General features: G+C 40.2%; 1 long non-coding RNA gene across 1 annotated transcript in view; it reads right to left on the bottom strand.

The window, feature by feature from the left end:
- The window catches only part of LOC120565771, a 123,579-nt gene extending 112,275 nt beyond the window's left edge, over positions 1-11,304 (bottom strand). The window contains exon 1 of the long non-coding RNA XR_005640283.1: positions 11,011-11,304. This is a non-coding gene — a long non-coding RNA (uncharacterized LOC120565771). The remainder of the gene's footprint in view (positions 1-11,010) is intronic.
- Between the last annotated feature and the right edge of the window lie 3,303 nt (positions 11,305-14,607).

Genomic DNA, 14,607 nt, shown 5'->3' with positions numbered 1-14,607 from the left:
ATACACGCGGATAGGTCAAAATGCGTACAGATAACACGCCACTTGGCTTTAGAAAGTGGGCATGTATGCTTACGCAAAGTCATGATGTCACATTGTGGAACAAGTATTTGTCCAGCTGCAAGGTGGCAAACTGTCTAAACCATTATTGTCTTGACCAATAAATTACAATGGAACCACTGGGATTTTTCATTTAAATCCCTTTTCATTTCAATTATCAGTTTTAGGTTTCTTAAACAGAGGGATTTTTTTTTTCGTGTAGGTCTTTCATCTTGGATCAACAAGATGTCCTTCTAACTTGACCTTGTACAATAAAAACGTTTGGATGATTGAATCATTGTGGAGTGCTTTGGTTAGAGGGCTATATTTGACCTTTGCATTCAGAAAATCATACACAAAACTCATAATTATACGGTTTGTTTGCTGAAACATGTCAGCTTTAGAAATAAAAATGTTAAAAACTGAGCCCAGAGCTGAAAGCTGTTTTTGGAGTTCAAGTACATTCTGGAAAAACCAATAAAACATTTCTCTAAAAAAGCTCTAAAAAAACTCTGTTTGTTCTTACACTTATTTAAATTCTGCCAACTTGGCACCTCTAAAAGAGAACTTTACTCAACTTCTCTTCCACTTCAGGGGTTATCTGAATCTTATGGCAGAATGTCAAATAGCCGTTTTATCATTTAGGAGCTAAATTTCCTTGCGGCTGAACTGCATGTGAACTACTGGTGTGTGAAATCATCTTCACTCAAAATGACCTCACAGGCTTCTTGGTGGGCCAAATTGAAACTGCTAGATCCCCTGTATCAGGGCTCCTTTTGCAATCCACTCAACTTATTTCCACCTTAATAAGGTTCGTCTTGCGGTTGTAGCTCTCGGAGGGCGGACAGGTAGCCTGGCTCTGACTGATTGACCTACTCTCTCCCTGCAGGGCGATTTCACTTTCATGCTATTATCACTCTCAAGTTGGAAAGAGATTTTAGAAGTCAAAAGATTTTCAAAAAGTCAAGTGCTCTTAATCAGCAAATGCTAGATCAAACTGTGTGCACGTGTCTGCACAAGAGCATATGCATACAATAAGTCTAGTTATAAAAATGAGTGTTTTGTTACTAGAGCTGGTCAATATATCGATATTATATCGATATTGTGATATGAGACTAAATATTGTCTTAGATTTTGGATATCTTAATATCGTAATATGGCATAAGTGGTGTCTTTTCCTGGTTTTAAAGGCTGCATTACAGGAAAGTGATGTCATTTTCTGAACTTACCAGACTGTTGTAACTGTTCTATTATTTGCCTTTACCCACTCAGTCATTATATCCACATTACTGATGATTATTTATCAAAAATCTCATTGGGTAAATATTTTGTGAAAGCACCAATGGTCAAAACTACAATATCGTTGAGGTATCGATATCGAGGTATTTGGTCAAAAATATCGTGATATTTGATTTTCTCCATATCGCCCAGCCCTATTTCTTACATATTTTAAGAATCCTTTGCGACTACAATCGTTTTAGTTTCTGTCTTTGTAGAAGACAGAAACAGCTTTCTTTTAGTTAGCAGTGTAGGGCTGCAACAATTATTTTCATTATCGATTAATCTGTTAATTAATTATTTTCTCAGTTGTTCAATTAATTGTTTGATCCAGAGAATGTTGAAAAATAGTTAAAAATCACATTTTCCCAGAGTCCAAACAACAGTCCAAAACCCAAAAGTATTCAATCTAATGTCATAGAAGACTAAAGGCCTTTAAGGCCCAGACACACCGACCAGACGGCCGACCCTCGGCAGAAAAGGCAGTTGGACTGATCAGTCTCCCCAAGTTGGTCAAAAAAGTGCCTCGGAACACATCAAAGCGACGAGACGTAATACGTCTCCATAACAGCAGGCGGCCCTAATCTGTATTGTCGCCCCAAAAATGAAAACCGGCAGCTGATTGGACGAATGCATCACGTGGGTCTGGTTTCTCCGGAAATTCAAAGACAGACTGCCATGGCAGCTTGTTCAGAATATGATCTCATATTGTACTAAAATAGTTCAGCGAAACATGTTTCTGAAAACATTTTAAGCGAGAAATAGGCCATGCAGTTGCTGAATCTGTCTTCATTTCAGATTGACAAAGGTCAGTTTAAAAGATTTTCGTCAGATTTTGAGAGACTCTAGTCACGCTCATTCCGCTTTCCTGTTTCCGGGTTAGCACTATACCAATCAGATGGGTCATTTGAGTCCAACTGCCGGAAGTGCCTGCCCCGCCAATTATACATGTCAAATGTAGCCATTGACTGTTTATAGAGTATAGCATATGTCTAGGGCTTTTATTGTGACAGGTAAAATCAACCTAATTCTAGAAAAAAATTACATCGCTATATTAAAACATCCCCAGTGTGTAAAGGCCTTAAGAAGAACAGCAAATATTTACATTTAAGATGCTGAAGCCAATCACTTTCTGGCATTTTTGACGATTATCAAAATTGCTGTTGATTGATTTTTCTGTCAATCCATTAATCTACTAATCAACTACTGGATTAAGCTTGAGTACAGTGTAATTTTTTTCCTCTTTGCTTCTTAATAAGCTTAAAGCTTTAGTGCGTAACTTTTTGATATTAAAGCTTAGTACGTTAGCCTAGAAATCTAGACGCACCCTAGCGGCAGAAAATTTAATTTGCAGCCAGGGGGTCTAGGCACTCTCCGTTGACTTGCGAGCTGGAAAAACCAAACTCTAGTCAGGCCAATCACATCGTGTATAGAGTCGCTGGGCGGGCTTATGGCTGCTGCTGCTGGGAACAGCGGTCTTCTGGAAGACTTGGAGTTAAGCTTTTCTTTGAGAAAAGAACGACAAGAACGGCACTGAAATCATTCTTAAAAAAGGAAGATGTGTTCGCTATCTTCTTCGTTGCTCTGCCTGGTTGTAGCGCTACCCTATTGCGTTCAGAGGGAATTTGAAAGACAACCGTTTATCCCGCCCCTCGGATTGAGCCCTGTCAATGGTGAGTTCCCAGACCCAACATCTTGATGTGGGTCTGGCTTGTCAGGCTATTAGTACGTAACTTTTTGATATTAATGAACGTCCATTACATTAAAGCCATTGCCAAATGAGTTGCTACAAAGCTAATTAAGACAATCAGCTCCACACAACTCTCTCTGTATTTCTTAGTATAGATATGTTCAGAAACTGGTGTCGTCCAGTGACTTTCGCGCGCAGAAACTCGAGTGAAGATAATTACTACTACTTACTTACTAAAGAGTCCATCATGTTTTTTAATCCTCCGTGTCCTCCTTGGCTACTAGCAACTGTATTGAGGAGGGTTGGGGGTGGTGCGCGGTCACGGAAGGCTTGTATCATGTGGACTTGCAGACAGCTTTGTTGTCATTACTTAAAAATCCTCATAGGGGAGACAGAAATTACGCACTATAGCTTTAAGAGACTTTGTATACCATTTACAGAAGGGGGTTTGCCAAATTTTAACACATTATAACTGCATGGTCTTATACAAGAGAATATTAAAAATGGTGGTGAGCGCAGCAAACAACTTTGTTTGCTATGATTGATTGCCTGTCTCGATGGCTCGATTTATGAACAGCCAAATGAGCAGGATGAAACGCACAATGTGGATTAAGTACTTTTTTATGCTTTATATATATATATAGATATATATATATCTATATATATATATATATAGAGAGAGAGAGAGAGAGAGAGAGAGAGAGAGAGAGAGAGATTGTACAGCAGCAAAAACATCATAGCTGCAGATTATTCATTGACTATCTTTCTGACCCTGGCCTGGTGCTTACAGAGCAGAGCGTCAAGCGGATGATGCTGAGGCTGCTGCCTGTCTAATCTGCTTCCAGCCTATTTTCTTCACAGCTGTCTCATTTACTCCCACCATATCATGATTGCCATTAGTAGACTACCTGCCAAGTGAAAATGCCATCAGCTGCATTGAACGCGACCACACTGTGGCATCACACATCCTCTAAAGGTCCGCTAATACCATTTCCTGCAGTGATGGAATGCCATCGCACCACATAATGTAGGATGGAGATGACAGGGTAGAGACGTCTGGCACTTTATTATAGGAATGGATTGAGAAAGTGTGCTTAAGTCATTGATGAAAAACATCATGTGACACAAGTGACACAGAAGGATGCTTCATTGCGGGGGGGAAACTATTCATAGCTTGTAACACAGAGTAATTAGAGGATGAAAAACAGTGTTTGCATGGCCCCATTATGCCTTGTGTTCATTAGTGTACACACTAAAATATATTCATCATCTTAACATCTGTTGCCATATATGGCAAAAGATGTTAAGATGATGAATATATTTTCGGTGTGTACAATGTCTACATATTTGTGCATACAGTATGTGTGTGGGAACAAGCTGTCACAGTTGTGACAGTTTGTCCTATTTCATAACTACGGACAGTCCTGAAGTCCTTGAACAAGAGCAAGGTCTAAATCTGCCAAAGGCCAAACACTGAGAGGATGGATGTTGTACAGTTAGGAAACTGGCTCTGGCCTCTTTAGTAAAGGCTGTTTTTCTTTCTTATGTGCAAGGCCTTGTCCCTTCCTGAAATCCTGCAGGAGCTGATCATCAATGTGAGCCTATTGAGAGCCACTGTATTGATCCAGAATGGAAGCCTCATTCCATGCAGATTTCTCCATCTGTGTAGTAAATCTGAGTAAAGGCTGGTGGAGCCCTTTGTGACTGGCATAACATAGACCATCTAAATAAATGGAACTTGTCTTGAAGGTATGAGACACTGCAAAAGTAAAGGCACAGGTTTTAAATGAATCGCTCCTGCCTAATGTTTTGTTCAACAACAAATCATAAATTTAAGTAGGCTAGTTTCTTGCTTTTTATTATCTCATCATTGCAGTAAATGATGTCCATTGATCAAAGCATGGATTAGGCTAATTCATAAAAAAAATGTTTTTGTTCTTTAACATATTATGCAAGAGTTTTTTTTTTTCTTTATTACCTATGCTCATTCATCTTTCTATTTCTTAGCACATGGGTGTTTAAAAATACGTTTAAAAAAACTACATTTTCAATAAGTACAAAACTTCAAATTCACAGATGTTTTTCAGAGTGGCTCTGAAATGCCTGCTCTACAAGACTTAACAATTGTATGTGAGTATTCCACTTTCCGGTGATATAAAATGTGCTCTTGTCGGGTCAAAGCTGTTACGTACGACCAACAGTCCAAAACCCAAAGACGCACAGTTTACTATCATATATGATGAGAAAAATATGAAATCCTCACATTTGACTTAAACGATTAATGGATTATCAAAATACTGAACGATAGACTAATTGATTAATTTACAAATAATTTCATCTTGAGTGGTATGTAGACATTACTATAGGTCAAAGCAATGGAGCTTACAACCGTATCTGCAGCTAGGCCTGTCACGATAACAAATTTTGCTGGAAGATAAATTGTCCCAGAAATTATTGCGATAAACGATAATATTGTCGTTGAGAGACCAATTAGCATCTAATGATAATGGCATAATAATGCAGATACACTTTTTCAAAGATCAATACACTTTCATTTCTAAAGAATATTTAACACTGGAACTGGAACACATTTTAAATATCCACAATATGTCGTCTTTCATGCTGATGTACAGTTGTAGAATTGCTGTTTGTGACACGCATGTTCTCCCAGGAAATTCATAGCCTACTGGCTGTCAAAAGTTTGCTGCATTCCTTGAGTGTTTGTGCGATAGACTACAGACTCTGTACTACATTTTACAATAATTTAACACTAAATATTACATTTAAATAATATATAATTAATACATTTAATCTATCTATGTGGCTATCTGCCACACGGCGAGTAAATGTTTGTGCCAAAATAGTTCTGTTTTTCAGTCTTCATTTTGGCGAAGGTGCGGCTTCTGCTCCTCTGCAGGTCGGAGCTTCGTGGGGGCGGGCCGACACACACACACACACACACACACACACACACACACACACACACACACACACACACAACACCTCTGACATACTTTCCACACTCCGTGTCCGCGGACAGCTGTAGGCTTGTACTGTTAATGTTCTGTGCATTGTAGGACACATGCAGCCACTTTCCTGAAACCGCTTGTATGTCCGAGCCTGTCTCCACTTCCTCCACCTGCAGGTTGTCAGCTGTGTGGTTTGGAATAAAAGGGAGAAAACGGGACGCCGAGCAACACGGTTGATATCGCTCATATACTTTTTAGTTTTTTGACGGCGCCTTAACTGCAAAGTGCTGCGGGAAACCCTGCCCCAACTCTCAACTAGCGTTTTCTGTCTCTGTCTCTCCCGCCCCCACAAAGACCATGCGACTGACAAGAGGGTTCACTCCTCGTTACGCTAAGGAACCGAGAGTGGTCCTCCAGTCTCTTTGGTAGAGAGAGACGAGAAAAACAAACAAGCATGCAAATGGAAATTATCGCGGCCAGAAAAATTATCAAGCTCATTTTTTTTATCGTGCGATTAATTGATTTATTGACTATCGTGACTAGGGTTGGGTACCGAAACTCGGTGCCAATAGGGAACCGGTGCCGACGTAAACGGTAGTAAGGAGACCGAATAAGAACGAAAGTTTCGGTGCCTCATTTCGGTGCTTGACTTTACACTACACCTGACAGCATGTAACGTTAGCCTACCTTTAGCTAGCAGCTGGATTAAACACCGGTAAAATGCTGACAGCTAACGTTAAACAGTGTAAAGTGTGACTGTATTTCACTGTGGAGGACTTCAACAGCGGGATGTAACAGTCTGCAATGCAGCGCAGCAGCAGCTGCCGTTGTCGGAATTCATAGATATACAGTATGTTTATATGGTCGGAATGAAACAACACAGACGGTGCGTTCACTTGCAGCTGCCGTCGTCGGAATTAAACAACACAGACTGTGCGTTCACTCGCAGCTGCCGTTGTCGGAATTAAACAACACAGACGGTGCATTCACTTAAAACAGTTAGCCTCGTGGTGCATTCACAGTAATTGTAAAATACCCTTTTCCCATCTGGGGTTCAACAGCAATATACTGGTGAAATAAGTTATTGTTATAGTTATTACATTATTATTAAATCTTTAATTTTGACCATGGCCTTAGCAATAAACAAGTCACTGACTGTTGTTTACTACCCTTATTTTTTTTCTTCTTTTTTTTTTTACTTTATTGAAAAGTACCGGTTCAGGCACCGTTTAGGCACCGGCACCGTTTTAAAAGTATCGATTTAGCACCGGAATCGAAAAAAAACCAAACGATACCCAACCCTAGTAAAGTGTGACTGTATTTCACTGTGGAGGACTTCAACAGCGGGATGTAACAGTCTGCTCTGCAGCGCAGCAGCAGCTGCCGTTGTCAGAATTCATAGATATACAATATGTTTATATGGTCGGAATTAAACAACACAGACGGTGCGTTCACTTGCAGCTGCCGTCGTCGGAATTAAACAACACAGGCGGTGCGTTCACTCGCAGCTGCCATTGTCGGAATTAAACAACACAGACGGTGCATTCACTTAAAACAGGTAGCCTCGTGGTGCATTCACAGTAATTGTAAAATACCCTTTTCCCATCTGGGGTTCAACAGCAATTTACTGGTGAAATAAGTTATTGTTATTACATTATTATTAAATCTTTAATTTTGACCATGGCCTTAGCAATAAACAAGTCACTGACTGTTGTTTACTACCCTTATTTTTTTTCTTCTTCTTTTTTTTTAACTTTATTGAAAAGTACCGGTTCAGGCACCGTTTAGGCACCAGCACCGTTTTAAAAGTATCGATTTAGCACCGGAATCGAAAAAAAAAAAAAAACGATACCCAACCCTAATTGTGACAGGCCTAGTGGTACTATGACAAACTGTGACTTTCTTCAGTTTCAAAATAATCTTTTAAATTGACAAACCTATGTGTAGCTAATTCATGGCTCAGTTCAAACCGGATCAACAAATGATATGTCTCTCCCCATGCACTACCGTACATAGCTAGCTATATTTTACGAAATAAAGTCTCATGGGGTCCACCGGAAGGGGAGGGACTTCGCCTATCTATAACATTTGATGAAATAGATTGTTTGTGTCAAGTTGTGATTTTTCTTTATTATTTATTTTATTTTTTTGGTGTTATTCAAGTTAATTATTACCTGCTGCATAGCTGACATTTCTTGGATAGCTGGGTTTATTTTATCCTTCTCAATTCACCAGTACATCCCCTGCAGTTGTTGGGAGGTGCTTTGTTTGGAATGGTCTTGGGGCAGATGGTGCCATCGGCCCTAACATTGTAGATTCCACATAACAGCTGGCGTCAGGCTCTGTATCTAATGCAGTTTTGTATGGGGGATTTTATTATCGGCACTTCCCAATCTCTGCTGTGCTGAGCGGGAAATGATGAGCAAGATAACTTGATGCCAAATATCAACCCTGTACAGACTGTAGGCCTATTATTTTTGAGCATGAGCTGGCTGACTGAAATAGTGTTTAGGATTTAAAACCCTCTCAAAGTTTTTCCAAATAGGACTCTTCTAGTGATGATCATTTCCTTCTGACCGTCTCCTCGAGTGAAGCAGTGTGTCACTTTGATTCCAGGGAGTGATAATTCCTTGTCAGGTTATAAAGGTCGGTGTAGCGGAACCATATATTTTAAATCTAACTGGCTGCAGATAGGCCTGTCACGATAGTCAATAAATCAATTAATCGCACAATAAAAAAAATTAAATCTCGAAAAAAATTTCGGCCGCGATAATTTCCATTTGCATGCTTGTTTGTTTTTCTCGTCTCTCTCTACCAAAGAGACTGGAGGACCACTCTCGGTTCCTTAGCGTAACGAGGAGTGAACCCTCTTGTCAGTCGCATGGTCTTTGTGGGGGCGGGAGAGACAGAGACAGAAAACGCTAGTTGAGAGTTGGGGCAGGGTTTCCCGCAGCACTTTGCAGTTAAGGCGCCGTCAAAAAACTAAAAAGTATATGAGCGATATCAACCGTCTTGCTCGGCGTCCCGTTTTCTCCCTTTTATTCCAAACCACACAGCTGACAACCTGCAGGTGGAGGAAGTGGAGACAGGCTCGGACATACAAGCGGTTTCAGGAAAGTGGCTGCATGTGTCCTACAATGCACAGAACATTAACGGTACAAGCCTACAGCTGTCCGCGGACACGGAGTGTGGAAAGTATGTCAGAGGTGTGTGTGTGTGTGTGTGTGTGTGTGTGTGTCGGCCCGCCCCCACGAAGCTCCGACCTGCAGAGGAGCAGAAGCCGCACCTTCGCCAAAATGAAGACTGAAAAACAGAACTATTTTGGCACAAACATTTACTCGCCGTGTGGCAGATAGCCATATAGATAGATTAAATGTATTAATTATATATTATTTAAATGTAATATTTAGTGTTAAATAATTGTAAAATGTAGTACAGAGTCTGTAGTCTTGCACACTATCAACACTCAAGGAATGCAGCAAACTTTTGACAGCCAGTAGGCTATGAATTTCCTGGGAGAACATGCGTGTCACAAACAGCAATTCCACAACTGTACATCAGCGTGAAAGACGACATACTAAAGGAGATCAAAGACATATTGTGGATATTTAAAATGTCTTCCAGTTCCAGTGTTAAATATTCTTTAGAAATAAAAGTGTATTGATCTTTGAAAAGGTGTACCTGCATTATTATGCCATTATCATTAGATGCAAATTGGTCTCTCAACGACAATATTATCGTTTATCGCAATCATTTCTGGGACAATTTATCTTCCAGCAAAATTTGTTATTGTGACAGGCCTAAGTACCACAGACTCTTTTTATCAGCTGTGAAGCAAAAGAACGAGCAGGACCCGTTGCTTGCTTGAGTAACGTTTAGACATGCCCCGATAGACCGGCCAGTGACCGGAATTGGACGGTTTTCACGTGCTCGGCCATGACCGGCAAGCGGCAGGTCAGTCTGACATACAGTATGCCGATTTCATGCCGGTCAATGCTACAATTAATTGACAACATATGTTATACGAGTTACAGTTCTCAAGGACGCACGCACACACGAACGCAACAGCACAGTCTCTTTTTCCTTTCTCTCAACTTTTCCGCCGTGTGTCGCGCATACCCGCACGCTATTCTCGCACATTAGGGAACCTCGTGAATTAACCTGCAACATGTCAGCTGTTTGGAAATTCTTCAGCTTGTGTGCAGAAGATAACAAGTTTGCAATATGCAACGATATTGGATGTGAAAAGAAATAAATGGTTCCAACATTGCACTTGTGTGTGAATTTCTCACACCAGGAGTAATTTATATAGTTCTATTTTATAGTGATCCCATCTGTTCAAAAAATGTTCTATGTTCTGTGCGAAAAAGTTCTATTAAAGAAAAGATAGAAAATAAATATTTGTGTGTGCTGTAAAGTGGTTAGAAAAAATTAAATCGGAATCGGCTAAAATCGGTAAGAAAATCGGAAATCGGAATCGGCCTAGAAAGTTGTAATCGGTGCATCTCTAGTAACGTTACATCACAGTATTTACAGTAATTACGTATTTCCACAGTCTTATTTCAACAGTTTTATGACAAAACAGACTTTTTTGACTTGCAATATTATCTTTAAGCCACAATTATTGTTATTATGTGTAACCTGGCTCAATTCAAACGGGATCAAATAATTATTTGGAATAAGCTTAGCTACCATAGCTAGATATAAATGAGTTGTGTTATGCCTACGCCTAACATAACATTCATAAACTCACACACTAAAAACATTAAAAACCAAAATAAATCAACATAATGAGGGAATAAGGCACCTGCCAAACGACAAGAAAAATAACCTCAGCTATTATATATAAGCAAGCAATTAATACCAAAGCAAATATTATCGTTTGCTAGCTAGCTAGCTAGTTATTAGCAGCGAAACAAGCAGCCAGCAGATATGGAAACAGTGCCGTTAGCTAGATATTGCCAGCACAAAAATAACTATATAGCGCTAAAATATCAACAGGACAGTGCTAGCACAAGCAGAAAATAACGTACTCACCTGACGTGGGTGAAGTGAAGCAGTTCCCTAGCACTTTAGCGGAGAAGAAACCCTGGCCTGAAGATGTCGGCAGGCTGAGACGTTTGAGGACGACCGTTAATGTTACGTTAGCTAAAGTTAATGACAGCTAGCTAGCAGCAAAAGCAGCAGAGAGCACAAATAAAGAGAAATGTTCGTGCAGTTAGTGTTTAGTACAGCCAGAGAGCTAGCAAAGAAGAGTAGCTACTGTCAATATTAATAAACCGCTCATTGCTAAGGGTGCGATTGATAAGGCTATTCCAGCAGAGTAGTAGTGTGTCATGTGCGGGTGTACCTGCCAGAAAGAGGTCACATGCTTAATTTAGCTATAGGCTTACTGCAAAGAGTTTAACTGTCAAATGAGATGATGGTTTTAAAGTATTTTTGACCTGGACCCTTTTTCCAGTAATATTTCATAATTATATAAATCTATTCTGACTGCATTCTCATCAGTTGTTTTGTTTTGTTATATTTTAATTGAATCTATAACATATAACACAGATTATTTACTTAAACCTATACAATCACGTGTGGACAGGTTATTCTAGTGTCTGTTGGTCACAGCAGGCAACGTCATGTCACTGCTCAGTAGGTCTATAGTGAATAACAAGTGAAAGATATTTTGTTCAGAAGTCATTGTTTTTTATCTTCTTTTTTTTACACATTGGGTAAATAGGACTGAAGTAAAATATGTCTGGACAACAAAACATCTTTAGTAGAAAAGTCATTTTTTCATTCTTTGTTAGGTTTTATCAGTACCTTCACTGTTGTCCTCTTTTTTCATTCTACCACCCAACACGTGCTGTGTAGATAAGAAAAAAACAAAAAACAAGTGAAGGCCAAAGAGCTTTTCATTCCACACAATGCCATGTTTCCTCACAGTGGTTGCAGACAGAGAACACCAAGGATGTAGGTGTAACGTGATGCTGAACTCACGTGTGGTGCTTATTCTCTGAATGTAGGCCACAGGAAGGAGAGATGGAGGATGGGAACAGTGGACAAATAAAAGGGACCAGGTCACAAAAGGGGTACTCCATATAAGGACACTTCTATCAGCTTCTATTGTTACTGTAGTGAACAACATATACACAGATGTTCAAATCAATCCTTTTATTTTGTTGCCACAGTGACTCAGTGAAATGTCTGTAGGCACAAAAAAGCTGGTCTCATTGTCGTTTACCCAGACACAGAAATCTGCTAGAATGGCGGCAGCTAACAAGGCTACTGATCCTAGCACAGACCTAAACATAGAAACAAGTTATAGAGCTGAGCCCTGAGAGGAACGCAATTAATTGGGAGACAGTTTGGGAAAACATTTTCCATTGTTCCAAGAACCCAAATCACCAGCAGATCCATTTCAACATATTTTATAGGACATATTGGACTCCTCAGAAGAGATATGTCTCTAAAGTCATTCTCACTCCCAATTGCATGTTCTGTCAACCTGATCAAACTGGAACTTTCCTGCATGGTCTGAGAGTGTGAACAGGTGCATGAGTTCTGGAATAAAATGACATCAATAATATCTGATGTGATAGGATGTTGAATTCCTACTGACCCGATTGTCATGTTACTTAATGCCGACTCTAAAGTACACCTGCTTGGGAGACAGATGAAAATTTGGCTAGCCGGTCAACTGCAACCAAGAAAATGATAGCCCCCCCCCCTCACTCGCTTTGTATGAGCGATTACCTGTCACATGTTGTGTAACTTGTTTTGTATGTCTGAAGGTGGCAATAAAAAATAATTGATAAAAAAAAAATAAAAATAGAAAAATTTCTTTGTGCCTCTTTTCTGTTCAGTTTTATGTTTTGGTGTGTAGAGAAGTAATTCAACTATCATTAGTAATTCAACTATCATTAGTTGTAGATGGTAGATGACAACCGTGAAGGGACTGTTGGTAATGATAAACAAGTGGCACCCACCAGGCACAGGTGCATGCATGGGCAACTCAGTAGCAGCATCCATTCAAATTTTATCAAAAATCAAAAAGAAATCAATTCTTTTTTATTCAAAGCGATTAAGGGCAAAGCATAACGCGTAAATTTTTTTTAATCGCATGCTGCCATTTATTAATTTACTTTCACTTCACTCGGCTTCGTGTCGGGCCTAACAGGCTACTATTTTGACCCTTTGCTGCACTCTGCTGCTGCAGGCTGCAGGCATGATAGAAAAAGACAGCAGCAACACAATTCTGAATGGCGCTTTTTATTTTCCAAAACTCCCGGACGGGTCGAAATTTTGCACATTGTGTAAAGCCGAATTAAAATATCACCATAGAACGTCAAGCTTGAGCTACCACCTACGAGCTAAGTATAGTACAGTTAACGTGACTCAGGTTGATGCGGGCTCAGGCAATGGAGGGTGCTAGCTGCCGACCTGTGGATGAAACCAAATCCAAAAAAATTACTACAGCTCTTGCGAAATGGGTAGCAACTAACTGCACACCTGTCAGCATCGTAGAAGACTCGGTCTTAAAGGCTACGGTTAGCATGTTCTGACCCGTCTTATACATTGCTGTCGAGGGGGACAGTAGTTTCACGCACGCATGCACAGCCTGTACGACACGGAGAAAGCAGCTGGAACTGCTGCAAAGTAATGCAAGGTGATCACTGGATGTCAGTAAGTAATCAAAATTATTTAGGAGCTACTGCACACTATATTGACTCTAGATTCAAATGTGTGACTAGATTCACACATTTTTCTTTTGTTTACTGTAAATAAATAAATAATAAACAAATACAAATCTTAAAATCAAGTTTATAAAGTCACTTTCTTTGCATTCATTTGATTCCCAATCAAGATACACTGGTAAGAATTGCTTTCCATTGTTATATGTACTTAAAAACAGTTCTGAAATGCAAAATAATAGAATCTTAATCATGTGATAACACCGATTTTACCCTGTCATAGTTGAATAACGACAGTTCGGTGGGTAAATAGGACATACATAGAAGCTCAAAGTCCCACTGACACCCCTTTACTATGAAAATTTCATATTTTGAAACTGCCGCTGAAAACGGGCGAATCCCAACAAAGCTGGAAGTTGACGTCAACCTCCCAAAAACCGGAACCTTTGTCAGCCCATGGGTGTATTAAGAGAACAGTCACGCCCCAACATTTACATAGCTAGGCTACACAACTGACCTGAGATCAGGTAGTTTTCCGAATCTAGGTCGCGCATATCTCTGCTATTCCATTACAAAATTCACTTCTGAAACTTTTTTATGCGAGAAATCAACTATGTAAGGCTCAAATATGGGCCATTTTACGAAAATGGATGGCTAATTGCAAATTTTGTCCAACTGTGTGTCGGAATTCAGCTGCCGGTGCTGCCTGTGTTGCTGCCTCGCCGCCCGACCTGCCACACCCGTCACACCCGGGTACTTGAAAAGCTCCGTCACGACTGGCAGCCCACAGCGCACTCCATACCCGCGCAAAGTCACCGGTTTTGGATAATGGACTACTAACCGCTGGTGCTCTGACAGAGCTCCAGGGCTTGCGCGCCCCTCTTCCTGCTAGCTAAATGCCCGGTGTATGTGAGTGAGAGCACGGTCAGCGAGCTTGTTACGCCAGCAA

Source organism: Perca fluviatilis, chromosome 9, assembly GCF_010015445.1.
Source record: "Perca fluviatilis chromosome 9, GENO_Pfluv_1.0, whole genome shotgun sequence".
NCBI classification, from domain to species: domain Eukaryota; kingdom Metazoa; phylum Chordata; class Actinopteri; order Perciformes; family Percidae; genus Perca; species Perca fluviatilis.
This window is presented reverse-complemented; position numbering and strand designations above follow the sequence as displayed.